At 46.5% G+C, this 12,687-nt stretch overlaps 7 non-coding genes across 7 annotated transcripts; all 7 read right to left on the bottom strand.

Moving 5' to 3' along the window:
• Window positions 1-72: 72 nt before the first annotated feature.
• On the bottom strand, window positions 73-234 carry LOC135026425 (U1 spliceosomal RNA). The gene has a single exon (XR_010223059.1). It is a non-coding gene; the product is annotated as a U1 spliceosomal RNA (small nuclear RNA).
• A 674-nt stretch (window positions 235-908) lies between these two features.
• LOC135026359 (U1 spliceosomal RNA) lies at window positions 909-1,071 on the bottom strand. The gene has a single exon (XR_010222994.1). It is a non-coding gene; the product is annotated as a U1 spliceosomal RNA (small nuclear RNA).
• Window positions 1,072-1,223: 152 nt separating this feature from the next.
• LOC135026399 (U1 spliceosomal RNA) lies at window positions 1,224-1,387 on the bottom strand. The gene has a single exon (XR_010223033.1). It is a non-coding gene; the product is annotated as a U1 spliceosomal RNA (small nuclear RNA).
• A 674-nt stretch (window positions 1,388-2,061) lies between these two features.
• LOC135026352 (U1 spliceosomal RNA) lies at window positions 2,062-2,224 on the bottom strand. The gene has a single exon (XR_010222987.1). It is a non-coding gene; the product is annotated as a U1 spliceosomal RNA (small nuclear RNA).
• A 152-nt stretch (window positions 2,225-2,376) lies between these two features.
• Window positions 2,377-2,538, bottom strand: LOC135026426 (U1 spliceosomal RNA). The gene has a single exon (XR_010223060.1). It is a non-coding gene; the product is annotated as a U1 spliceosomal RNA (small nuclear RNA).
• A 672-nt stretch (window positions 2,539-3,210) lies between these two features.
• LOC135026360 (U1 spliceosomal RNA) lies at window positions 3,211-3,373 on the bottom strand. Its single transcript, XR_010222995.1, has one exon. It is a non-coding gene; the product is annotated as a U1 spliceosomal RNA (small nuclear RNA).
• A 152-nt stretch (window positions 3,374-3,525) lies between these two features.
• Window positions 3,526-3,689, bottom strand: LOC135026400 (U1 spliceosomal RNA). The gene has a single exon (XR_010223034.1). It is a non-coding gene; the product is annotated as a U1 spliceosomal RNA (small nuclear RNA).
• Window positions 3,690-12,687: the final 8,998 nt, after the last annotated feature.

The following is a 12,687-nucleotide window of genomic DNA, read 5'->3' on the forward strand; positions in this document are numbered from 1 at the left end:
GGAACTCTCGAAAGAAGAACAAGGCTAGAGGAGGATCTGAGACAAAGAAATCTGACTGTTACCAGAGCTGACCAGAGGAAAGCACAAACAGTCCCCCACTACCACAAATAATGCAGTCGAGTTTCCCACATTTGGGGAAATCACAGGGGTCAGCATACCCAGAATGCAATGAATGAACCTCACCCTGGGAGAACAATCTTCATGACCATGGTATCTCCTATGCAAAATAAGTATGATTTGGGATAGGGCTGGGGAGGGCCGCTGCTCAGGCATATCTCTGTCAAGTAAAGGAGATTCAACTGAGGCAGCACAAGGAAACTCTCATCTGGGGACAACAACTGCAGGGAGAACACATATTTTCAAATGAACATGGGAGGGCAGAAGGCTGCCTAATACTGAAGCACCCCCAAACAACAAACCAAATGCAACAACTAGTACAAGCATTCCTGGGGGAAGGTCTGCAGAAGACGGATTTGCATACAGTGATGTCATCCAAGCAGTGGGCCAAAGTTGGCTGGAACCCTCATCTGCATATGAAAAGAGAATAGGGGTATGCAGGGCATGGCGGCCTTTTGCGGCGCTTGGATGACCCTTAGTTCGCATTAAACACCCCCACCCTCCTTCGGTGTGGGGCTCATGTTGGCAATGCCCCAGCCCCTGAAGCATTCAAGCTGATTTCTTGCAGCAGCTTGGCACTGTAACAGCTCCAGAGCTGCTCTGTAAGGCAAGTAAAAGGGTGTGGGCCCTGCAGCACTGCCTGTAGTTTGCATTGTGCATTGGAAGGCACAAAGTAAGCAGACAGGAGGAGAAGTCAGGATAGTGCACAAGGGTATAGAAGGGAGGGGCTCAAAAAAAAAAAAGTGGAAACAGACAGCAAACTAGGCTGGAGAAAGACCTGAGACAAAGAGATCTGAATTATATGAAAGCCGACCAGTGGAAACACAAATTATGCAGTCAAGTTTCCCACATTTGGGGAAATCACAGGGGCAGCACACCCAGAGTGCAATGGGTGAGCCTTGCCCTGGGAGAAGCACCTTCATGATCATAGTATCTTACCTGGCAGGTAAGTAGGAGTTGGGCTAGAGCTGGGGAGGGTCGCTGCTCAAGCACCCCCCTGTCAAGTGAAGGAGATCCAACTGAGGCAGCACACGGGAACTCTCGAAAGAGGAACAAGGCTAGAGGAAGATCTGAGACAAAGAAATCTGACTTTTACCAGAGGTGACCAGAGGAAAGCACAAACACAGTCCCCCACTACCACAAATAATGCAGTCGAGTTTCCCACATTTGGGGAAATCACAGGGGTCAGCATACCCAGAATGCAATGAATGAACCTCACCCTGGGAGAACAATCTTCATGACCATGGTATCTCCTATGCAAAATAAGTATGATTTGGGATAGGGCTGGGGAGGGCCGCTGCTCAGGCACATCTCTGTCAAGTAAAGGAGATTCAACTGAGGCAGCACAAGGGAACTCTCATCTGGGGACAACAACTGCAGGGAGAACACATATTTTCAGATGAACATGGGAGGGCAGAAGGCTGCCTAATACTGAAGCACCCCCAAACAACAAACCAAATGCAAGAACTAGTGCAAGCATTCCTGGGGGAAGGCCTGCAGCAGATGGATTTGCATATGGTGATGTCATCCAAGCAGTGGGTCAAAGTTGGCTTCAACCCTCGTCTGCATATGAAAAGAGAAAAGGGGCGTGCAGGGCATAGCGGCCTTTTGCGGCGCTTGGATGACCCCTAGTTCGCATTAAACACCTCCACCCTCCTTCGGTGTGGGGCTCATGTTGGCAATGCCCCAGCCCTTGAAGCATTCAAGCTGATTTCTTGCAGCAGCTTGGCACTGTAACAGCTCCAGAGCTGCTCTGTAAGGCAAGTAAAAGGGTGTGGGCCCTGCAGCACTACCTGTAGTTCGCATTGTCCGTTGGAAGGCACAAAGTAAGCAGACAGGAGGAGAAGTCAGGATAGTGCACAAGGGATTAGAAGGGAGGGGCTCAAAAAAAAAGAAGTGGAAACAGACAGCAAACTAGGCTGGAGAGAGACCTGAGACAAAGAGATCTGAATTAAATGAAAGCCGACCAGGGGAAACACAAATTATGCAGTCAAGTGTCCCACATTTGGGGAAATCACAGGAGCAGCACACCCAGAGTGCAATGGGTGAGCCTTGCCCTGGGAGAAGCACCTTCCTGATCATAGTATCTCACCTGGCAGGTAAGTAGGAGTTGCGCTAGAGCTGGGGAGGGTCGCTGCTCGGGCACCCCCCTGTCAAGTGAAGGAGATCCAACTGAGGCAGCACAAGGGAACTCTCGAAAGAAGAACAAGGCTAGAGGAGGATCTGAGACAAAGAAATCTGACTGTTACCAGAGCTGACCAGAGGAAAGCACAAACAGTCCCCCACTACCACAAATAATGCAGTCGAGTTTCCCACATTTGGGGAAATCACAGGGGTCAGCATACCCAGAATGCAATGAATGAACCTCACCCTGGGAGAACAATCTTCATGACCATGGTATCTCCTATGCAAAATAAGTATGATTTGGGATAGGGCTGGGGAGGGCCGCTGCTCAGGCATATCTCTGTCAAGTAAAGGAGATTCAACTGAGGCAGCACAAGGAAACTCTCATCTGGGGACAACAACTGCAGGGAGAACACATATTTTCAAATGAACATGGGAGGGCAGAAGGCTGCCTAATACTGAAGCACCCCCAAACAACAAACCAAATGCAACAACTAGTACAAGCATTCCTGGGGGAAGGTCTGCAGAAGACGGATTTGCATACAGTGATGTCATCCAAGCAGTGGGCCAAAGTTGGCTGGAACCCTCATCTGCATATGAAAAGAGAATAGGGGTATGCAGGGCATGGCGGCCTTTTGCGGCGCTTGGATGACCCTTAGTTCGCATTAAACACCCCCACCCTCCTTCGGTGTGGGGCTCATGTTGGCAATGCCCCAGCCCCTGAAGCATTCAAGCTGATTTCTTGCAGCAGCTTGGCACTGTAACAGCTCCAGAGCTGCTCTGTAAGGCAAGTAAAAGGGTGTGGGCCCTGCACACTGCCTGTAGTTTGCATTGTGCATTGGAAGGCACAAAGTAAGCAGACAGGAGGAGAAGTCAGGATAGTGCACAAGGGTATAGAAGGGAGGGGCTCAAAAAAAAGAAGTGGAAACAGACAGCAAACTAGGCTGGAGAAAGACCTGAGACAAAGAGATCTGAATTATATGAAAGCCGACCAGTGGAAACACAAATTATGCAGTCAAGTTTCCCACATTTGGGGAAATCACAGGGGCAGCACACCCAGAGTGCAATGGGTGAGCCTTGCCCTGGGAGAAGCACCTTCATGATCATAGTATCTTACCTGGCAGGTAAGTAGGAGTTGGGCTAGAGCTGGGGAGGGTCGCTGCTCAAGCACCCCCCTGTCAAGTGAAGGAGATCCAACTGAGGCAGCACAAGGGAACTCTCGAAAGAGGAACAAGGCTAGAGGAAGATCTGAGACAAAGAAATCTGACTTTTACCAGAGGTGACCAGAGGAAAGCACAAACACAGTCCCCCACTACCACAAATAATGCAGTCGAGTTTCCCACATTTGGGGAAATCACAGGGGTCAGCATACCCAGAATGCAATGAATGAACCTCACCCTGGGAGAACAATCTTCATGACCATGGTATCTCCTATGCAAAATAAGTATGATTTGGGATAGGGCTGGGGAGGGCCGCTGCTCAGGCACATCTCTGTCAAGTAAAGGAGATTCAACTGAGGCAGCACAAGGGAACTCTCGTCTGGGGACAACAACTGCAGGGAGAACACATATTTTCAGATGAACATGGGAGGGCAGAAGGCTGCCTAATACTGAAGCACCCCCAAACAACAAACCAAATGCAACAACTAGTGCAAGCATTCCTGGGGGAAGGCCTGCAGCAGATGGATTTGCATATGGTGATGTCATCCAAGCAGTGGGTCAAAGTTGGCTTCAACCCTCGTCTGCATATGAAAAGAGAAAAGGGGCGTGCATGGCATGGCGGCCTTTTGCGGCGCTTGGATGACCCCTAGTTCGCATTAAACACCTCCACCCTCCTTCGGTGTAGGGCTCATGTTGGCTATGCCCCAGCCCCTTAAGCATTCAAGCTTATTTCTTGCAGCAGCTGGGCACTGTAACAGCTCCAGAGCTGCTCTGTAAGTGCTAAAACACACGAGGCGGCTGTCGCCGCCCGGCAAACACACGGCCGGCTTTTAACTGCTGCCGTGATGTAAAGACACATGCAGCGCAATGTGTCCTTACACACGGCACGGTGCCGGCCCAGCTGCCGGGTAACAGCCGGGACTCACCACTGAATAGTCCGGCTGCCGGCCCGTGCTCCTGCCGTCTGTCTGATTCAGTGTATAAGCACTGTCAATGAGTGCTTTTACACACAACAGCTATTCGCCGGGAACGATGTGTTTCCTCACCCATACATCACATGGTTTATTGATAAAAACACTACAACCCGCCCACATCAGTGCACTCACTGCAGGCGTAGTTTGGAGAAAATGGCAGAGCTAGATATTGACACTGAGAGACCGATTTCCTTGGTAGAAATCAGACCAGTTTTGTGGGATAAAACTCTTGAAGTTTATAAAGACAGAAATGCCACCAGAAAGGCTTGGCACGAGCTTTGCTGTGATTTGAAAGCTGATTTCAATGAGCTTGCTGAGAATGATAAAGAACTGTTTGGTTAGTATTTGATTTATTGTTTCGATTTATAATACAGTTGTGTCATTTATATATATATATGTCCATATATCTATGTATATGTGTGTGTTTGTGTTCTTTTCGGACTCAGTACATTTTTCTAATCAACTTTCTATTGGGCCAAACTGGGAATACTTTTTTGTTGTAGTTTTCTGTGTCAAGCAACTGTGCACCAGTGCCGTAACTAGACATTTTAGCGCTGTGTGCAAAAAACAGCATCAGCGGCCCCCACACTTATGTAATATAAGGGCAGTGTGCGCCGCAGCCGTTCCAAAAAATATAGGTTCATGGCTTCATGGGGAAGGTGTGTGGCCACAAAAGAATCCCAATTCATACTACGGTGCACAGTAGTCTCTATTATTTAAATTACACCGCACAGTAGCGCCACTACACCAGGTAGAGCCCCTTTTACACAGTATGGCTGATAGATTCCCCTTTTTACACATTACGGCAGACAGAGGGGGGTCATTCGGATTTGATCGCTCACTAGCAACTTTTGGGTGCGCTGCGATCATAGAGTCGCCGCCTATGGGGGAGTGTATTTTCACTTGGCAAGTGTGGGAACGCCTTTGCAGCTGAGTGGCCCCAAAACAGTTTTTGCAGTTTCTGAGTAGCTCTGGACTTACTCAGCCACTGCGATCACTTTAGTCTTTTTGGTCGTGGAATTGACGTCAGACACCCGCCTTGCAAACGCTTGGACACGCCTGCGTTTTTGCAAACACTCCCAGAAAACGGACAGTTGCCAACCATAAACACCCTCTTCCTGGCAATCACCTTGCGATCGACTGTGCGAATGGATTCTTCGTAAAATCTATCGGCCAGCACCGATCCTCTTTGTACCCGTAGGACGCGCCTGCGCATTGCAGTGCATATGCATGCACAGTTTGGCCAAGTTTTAACATGATCACAGCGCTGCAAAAATTTCCTAGTGATCGAACAACTTGTAATGACCCCTAGAGTCCCCCCTTTTACACATTACGGAAGACAATCCCTGTTTTAGCACATTACGGCAGCCAGTCCCCCTTTTCACACATTCTGGCACACAGGATTTCCCTTTTTCCACATTACGGCAGCCAGTCCACCTTTCATACATTAGGTAAACAGGAGAGATACGTAGATAGATAGATAGATAGATAGATAGATAGATAGATAGATAGACAGACAAATAGCAGCGCTATGTAATTGGTGGCAGCGTCACATGCAGCTGTCCCTCTCCTTCCGCATTGGCTGGCCGCCGCCGCTGTGAATGCTGGGATGAGGGAGGCGCATCCCAGCATTCACAGCGGCGGCGTCCAGACAATGCAGAAGGAGAGGGACAACTGCAGCAGCGCCACCAACAATTACACTGCGCTGCTGCAGCTCCAGAGTCCCCCTACTCCTCCCCTGCCCCCGGAGCTGCTCCTCTCCGGCGGCAGCACACGCACACAGGCGGCTTGTAGTGACTCATTACAATGCCGCTGATGACTTACCGACGCCGGAATCCCAACAACACAATGCCGACAGGGGTGGCGAGCGGAACGCAGCCCCTTGCGGGCTAGCTTCGCTCGCCACACTGCGGGCACGGTGCCTCGCTACGCTCGGCACACTATTATATTCTCCCTCTATGGGTGTCGTGGACACCCACGGAGGGAGAATATGTTGGGATTGTGGCAGTTGGGATTCCGTCGGCGGTATCTTGACCGCATCCCACATATATATATATATATATATATATATACACACACCAGGGCCGTAACTACGTGTGTGCCAAGGGGGCTTGGCACACAGCGCAGTTGCCCTGAGGGCGCAACGGCCAGCGGCATGTAATGAGTCAAATTGACTCATTACATGCCGCCGAAGTCTGCGCCGTGCGCCCCGCTGTGTAGGGAGAAGAGGACCAGCGCCGGGCAGCGGAGAGAAGGAGGAGGAAGGAGGGGGAGCAGTGAGCCGCAGCAGCGCTATTTGATTGGTAGTAAGCGCCGCTGCAGCATCCCCCTCTCCTCCTGTATTGGCTGCCCGGCGCTGCTAAGGATGCTGGGATGCGGTTTCCCAGCATCCACAGCAGCGCCAGGCAACCAATACAGGAGGAGAGGGGGATGCTGCAGCGGCGCTTACTACCAATCAAATAGCGCTGCTGCGGCTCCCTGCTCCCCCTCTTTCCTCCTCCTTCTCATCTCACACAGCCTGCACCGAGAGGAAGCTGCACGAGGAGCCTGTCAGCGGGGAGAAAGTAAGTATATTCTCTCTCTCTCTCTCTCTCTCTCTCTCTCTCTTGGTCACCGTCTGCCGCAATGTGTAAAAAGGGGTCCCGTCTGCCGCAATGTGTAAAAATGGGGACTGGCTGCCGCAATGTGTAAAAAGGGGGCCTGGATGCCGCAATGTGTAAAAAGGGGGCCTGGCTGCCGCAATGTGTAAAAAGGGGGACTGGCTGCCGCAATGTGTAAAAAGGGGGACTGGCTGCTGTAATGTGTAAAAAGGGGGACGCTGTCTATTGTAATGTATAAAAGGGGCGCTACTGTGCAGCGAAATTTGAATAATGTAGACTACTGTGCACCGTAGTATGAATTGCTATTATTTTGTGGCCACGCACCCTTCCCCTTTAAGCCACGCCCCTATAAATTTTTTGCGCACCTTAGGCGTGCACTGCCCCTATCTTACATTGGGGGGGGCGCCACTATCGTTTCTTGCACACAGCGCTAAAATGCCTAGTTACGGCACTGACACACACATACACACACACACAATGTACATCCACCGTTACTCCCACTAAAGTCCGTACCGGCCAGGTGCTCACCCAGGTAAGATACCTCACAAATACACTACGAACTCGGGTGCCACTCAAGGGTCTCTGCAGTTAGTACAACAGACAGTGGATCTTGTAAATCAACGTTTTGATTTAATGACTAAATCGTCATCAGGATGTGAAACTGAGGCCGATTTAGACATGAAATGGAAACGTTGATCTACAAGATCTACTGTCTGTCGGACTAACTGTGCAGACCCTTGAGTGGCACCAGACTTCGTTGTGTGTGTGTGTATATATATATATATATATATATATACATACATACACACACTTACAGGTAGTTCGGTACTCAGATGCACGCAAGTTACCCTGATATCCTGGCCTGGTCCAGCATGTACTAGGCTTGAAAAGTGATCAATTGTAGAAGTGATGGCACTCAGAGGCTTTTGGGAACACAAAGGAATTTATTCACAAAGTAACATGAGGCAGCACATCTACGTTTAGGTGCACAACGCAACATCTTCGTGATTTATTAAACAAAAGCACAACACAGATGAGCGACATTAGTATGGCAACTTAAACAATTTTAAGGTGCGCACAAATTGTGCATAAAAAAACGCACATGTAGAACAGTGACTTTGCGGGTATATAAGGTATATATGCAATACTCCGTTTGCACACATATCACTTGTTGCTGACATTGTGCATAACCAAAACCAAAACTGGGGAGCACCACGGGTCATTGATGTGACAGGTGAACGTCATCAAACAAGGTGCGGGAGGACTGTGCGAAACACGACTGGGGCCCAGCTGACCGTAAATCTCCTGTTGTGTTTACATTTTTAGCACAGTTTAATGAAAATGACTACAGTCAGATTTTTGACATTTGCCAGGACACAGCTCCAATGTCTGTTACAAAGTATTTGGCAAATATTTGTCTGACGTTGTTTGCGGTCATGCCTCCTCGTGCTGTGGGTTCACGTTGCCAATCTTCCAAGCCTGTTATTGATGTAGTGTCCTCAATCTGAAACCCATCTCTAGCCCTAACAAAATTATGGAGAATTATACAAGTCTTGACAATGTCAACGGCAAAATCGGGATTGACATTAATTGGTCTATGGAAAATTCTCCACTTATTAGTTAGAATGCCAAATGAGCATTCCACATATCTACGGGCTCGACTCAGGCGGTAGTTAAAAATTCTTTTGTCTTGCGTCAGGTTTGGCCCACCATAAGGTCGGAGTAGATGCTTATGAAGTGCAAATGCTTCGTCACCAACAAACACATATGGCACTTTAGGACTTTCTGTTCCTGGTAGACATTTCTCGTCTGGAAGTTGGTGTGTGTTTGTTATAATTGACCTCCACAGACTAGATCTTTTCCAGATAGCAGAGTCGCAGTCTTTACCAAAACTTCCTATATTCACGTAGACAAAGCGGTATTTGGAGTCTGCAATGGCCATTAACACTACAGAATAGTAATCTTTGTAATTGAAGTACATTGAGCCGCTGCTGGATGGACAAATTAGTCGGATATGTTTGCCATCTAATGCCCCTATGCAATGTGGGAAGTTTGCGTTTTTCTCAAAATCAGCTGCTATCGATTGCCAGTGTTCTTTTGTAGGTGTAGGTAGGCATTCTGATTGCATGACTGACCAAATGGCTCGGCAAACTTCTTTAATTATCTGATTTACAGTTGAAATTCCAATTCGATAACTATAGTGTAGATCAGTAAAAGTGCACCCACTTGCCAGATATCTGAAAAGAACAAATGCAAACTATGAGTAATTGGTCAGTAGGTCTTTGGTAAACATTACAAAATGTAAAACATTTATATTGTTATTGAATGATATTGTTCTAGGTAAAGAAGTCATGAGAAGATGGAGCAATATTCGAGACTCCTTTGCAAAGTCTTTCAAAAAAATCGAAGAAAGCAAGAGATCTGGAGCTGGGGCAGTGAAGCATAGGAAATATGTGTTTCATGACCAGATGCAATTCTTAAAAAAATTGTATGTGTGTCGGGATACTGAAGAAAATTTCACTCTGGAGGATGTCATACCAGATAACCCAGTTGAAGATGCTGTGAGGGAAAACTCAGTTCCTGAAAATGAGCCCAAAAATACAACAGAGACTCTACTAACACCAGCAGCCAGTGCCACACATGGTGGTTTTTCGACCACAAACACGCCGCCGTAAGCCAGATGAAGTAGAATTAAAACTGCTAAAGGCTCTGGAACCTGAAAAGCCAAATCGTCATATATCTTTCTTTCAGGGGATCATGCCTGCTTTAGAGAAATTAGACGAAGATGAAATATTACAGTTCCAAATGGGGGTTCTTCAACTGATTTCTAATATAAATCAGCAGAAGCGGAGATCCTTGCAGCCTTCGCCCCTGCCTTATCAGTCTATGCCAATGCACCAAACACTATTGCAAGCAATGCCTCTACAACAACCTTATGGCCAAAATCCTATGCAACAAGCCCAACCTCCGCTAACATCTCAATTGTACCCACATTTTGGAAACATGCCTCCAATAAATAGCCCTCAAAGTTGTCCCTCTCAAACTCCATCCCCTGCACCGTCTTCTGGTTCATACAGTTCCGTGGACTTTTCATCACTGCACCCATTATAAATACCAATCTAGCCCTGATTCAACCAAATTTGTTACAAATCACACACATGGTGCATAACACATGCAATTTAATTTCCACCGTTGGCTGTTTGTTACATTTGTTACCTAATGTTTTGGATATAAGTTAATTGCAAATATTGCTCATACTTTAAATATGTGCATTTTCAGTGTGAAATAAAAACATTGTACTTTCAAATGTCTTTGATTTACTTACCTCAGTGTAACTGCTAACATTTGAACAGGTGGAATACAATTTTGCATTGTAGTGTTCTCATGTTGAATATGGGCTCTCAGCCGCATATGTAATTCGTCAAAAGATGACAAGGACATGCGGAAATAATTGAAGAATTTATTCTCATCTGCTCTTAGGTCTTCAAATAGTGAGTTGAATGTATTCAGTTCATCTCTTCTTAAGTTTATTGGGTGAACCTGATAAAGCTAAATATTTATCTTATTTAAAACCCTTTAAGAGGTCTAAGAACACTGTATGCTATTGACGTATGGAGTACCGTAAGGGTACGCACGTTGCGTAACAATCGCTTAGCCGTAGTCGAGACGCTCAAGCGTCACGTTCGCTTACGGCCAAGAGATCACAGGCAGGCACGCTATTGGCTGCCGACTAACGTAATGATTCGCTATAGCGATGCGAACGCTCGGGACCACGAGGAGATCACCAGCGGCGCAAACGCTCACAATGTTAAACCCTTATAACTATACCATAAAACAGTGTATTATGCAGTAAACCTTGGTGTAGAGATAGAGTGTGGATGCAACACAGTGTAACCTTATTAACTAAAAAGCGCTCTGAGAATACTTAACACTATAAGAAATACACAGATACCGTGCTTAGGGTCTAACGCCTTATATGAATGTTATACTTGAAAAAAGAATAATACAATACAAGTCATACACTACAATATAACATAGACTAACTAACCAGATAACTACACAGTAAAATACAATACAATACAATTACGTTTTAAGGGAAAATGAGAGAAAAAGGAGAAGAGAGAGAGATATGGCCCATAATAACGAGAAAGACAATATGATTGCGGAGAAAACTTACGCACAAAGGGAACGATCACATGCGCCTCTGGACATCCAGCTCCCGATTATCAGCAATGAGAACCGTTGAAGAGTGAGAGCTGGATGTGGTCGGCTTGTCTATTTATGCCTCACACACAATACAATTCAATGGTCCCTACAATCTCATTGTTCATTGGACACAGGAATTCCTCTTCGCATTATAACAAAAGGTCATAGGTTGATTCATACAGGTGGGCTGTGACAATTTCCAACTGCTCAGGTGGGTGGGAAACTAGGTTTCCCGCCGCATGGATAAGTAAGTGCAAATAATAGTAAATGGACATAAACTTCTTATGTCCATAACTATTCGCACGAGCGATTAATCTGTTTCAAACCAACACCGGAATATTGCTAATTAAATACTCTTCCGATGGATACTAAACACCACTGTATTACTCCTGTCTGACCCTTCGTATCAAACAAAGAGGGATCTCTCTGTCCATGAACATGCTACATTAACCAAACTTTCAGATTCTATCAAAGGGACCATTATCTACAAAATACATTATATAGTTAAAATATGTTATGAACGAGTCGCCCGCTAGACGCACACGAACTCTACCGTAAATGCGCATACCGTGCGCCTGCGGGTGCCCGCAACAGCGAGTATGCGCACGCACGGGAGAGCGCACGCATGCGCAGCAGGGACACATATGAGGTGCAAATATGGCAGTGTGCATCGTGATATTTTTCTGACTTTGACAGTCCACCCTTTGGCAGTCAACAATAACTGCCACTTCCTAAAACATTTCAAAAAGAGAAAAATATATGTCATGTGTAAATATTTCTATGGTTGGGTAGGGGAGGAGAGGAGGAGGTGAGAAAAGGGTATGACCTAGTGAGATAGCAGAAGCATGTGTGTATGAATCCGTGTTTTGGGGGGTCATGTATCATCGTGCCGTACGTGTTTTAAATCAAGCTACGAGGTATTGCGAAGTATACATTTGAATTCCTTCTTATCCCGTGGTACGGGTCTGTGGATGGGCTGTCAAACTTTACCGAGCTCTCTTCGGCTTTTGGTTGCAACAAAATGGGGAGCACATTTTAGTTGATGATACATGAATGGGGGGGATATGTGATTGCTGGTATCTGTGCCTGTATTCCCTATCGACTATGTGTGTCATTACCTGAAGGTTGTAGAGATGAAGATAAGACATAATTATGGTAAATGCAGTGGTATTCTATGTCAGGTTAATGAACATTTGTCGGTTGAAGTCTTGTTCGGTGTCTGTTGAATGCAGTCTTCTTTGTGCTTTTGCCAAAAGGCGTGGGCAAAAAGCTTTGTCAATGTCCATAGACTTATAAAAAGTGTTGGGCTAGCGTAATTTTAAAATTTCTAGGGAAACTGGGGGTCTATGGCATAGTTCATCAAATCTCTGTGTATAAGGTTGTCAAAACTTCTTCTTTAATCCACCAGTTGTCTGTATACAGGATCATCAAATTCCTCGTCAAACGTAGGTCTTTTTACCTCGGAGAAACCGGAAAAACAGGTGAAAGAAACGGACCGTATAATCG

The sequence above is a fragment of the Pseudophryne corroboree genome, unplaced genomic scaffold (genome assembly GCF_028390025.1).
Source record: "Pseudophryne corroboree isolate aPseCor3 unplaced genomic scaffold, aPseCor3.hap2 scaffold_436, whole genome shotgun sequence".
Taxonomy (NCBI): Eukaryota; Metazoa; Chordata; class Amphibia; order Anura; family Myobatrachidae; genus Pseudophryne; species Pseudophryne corroboree.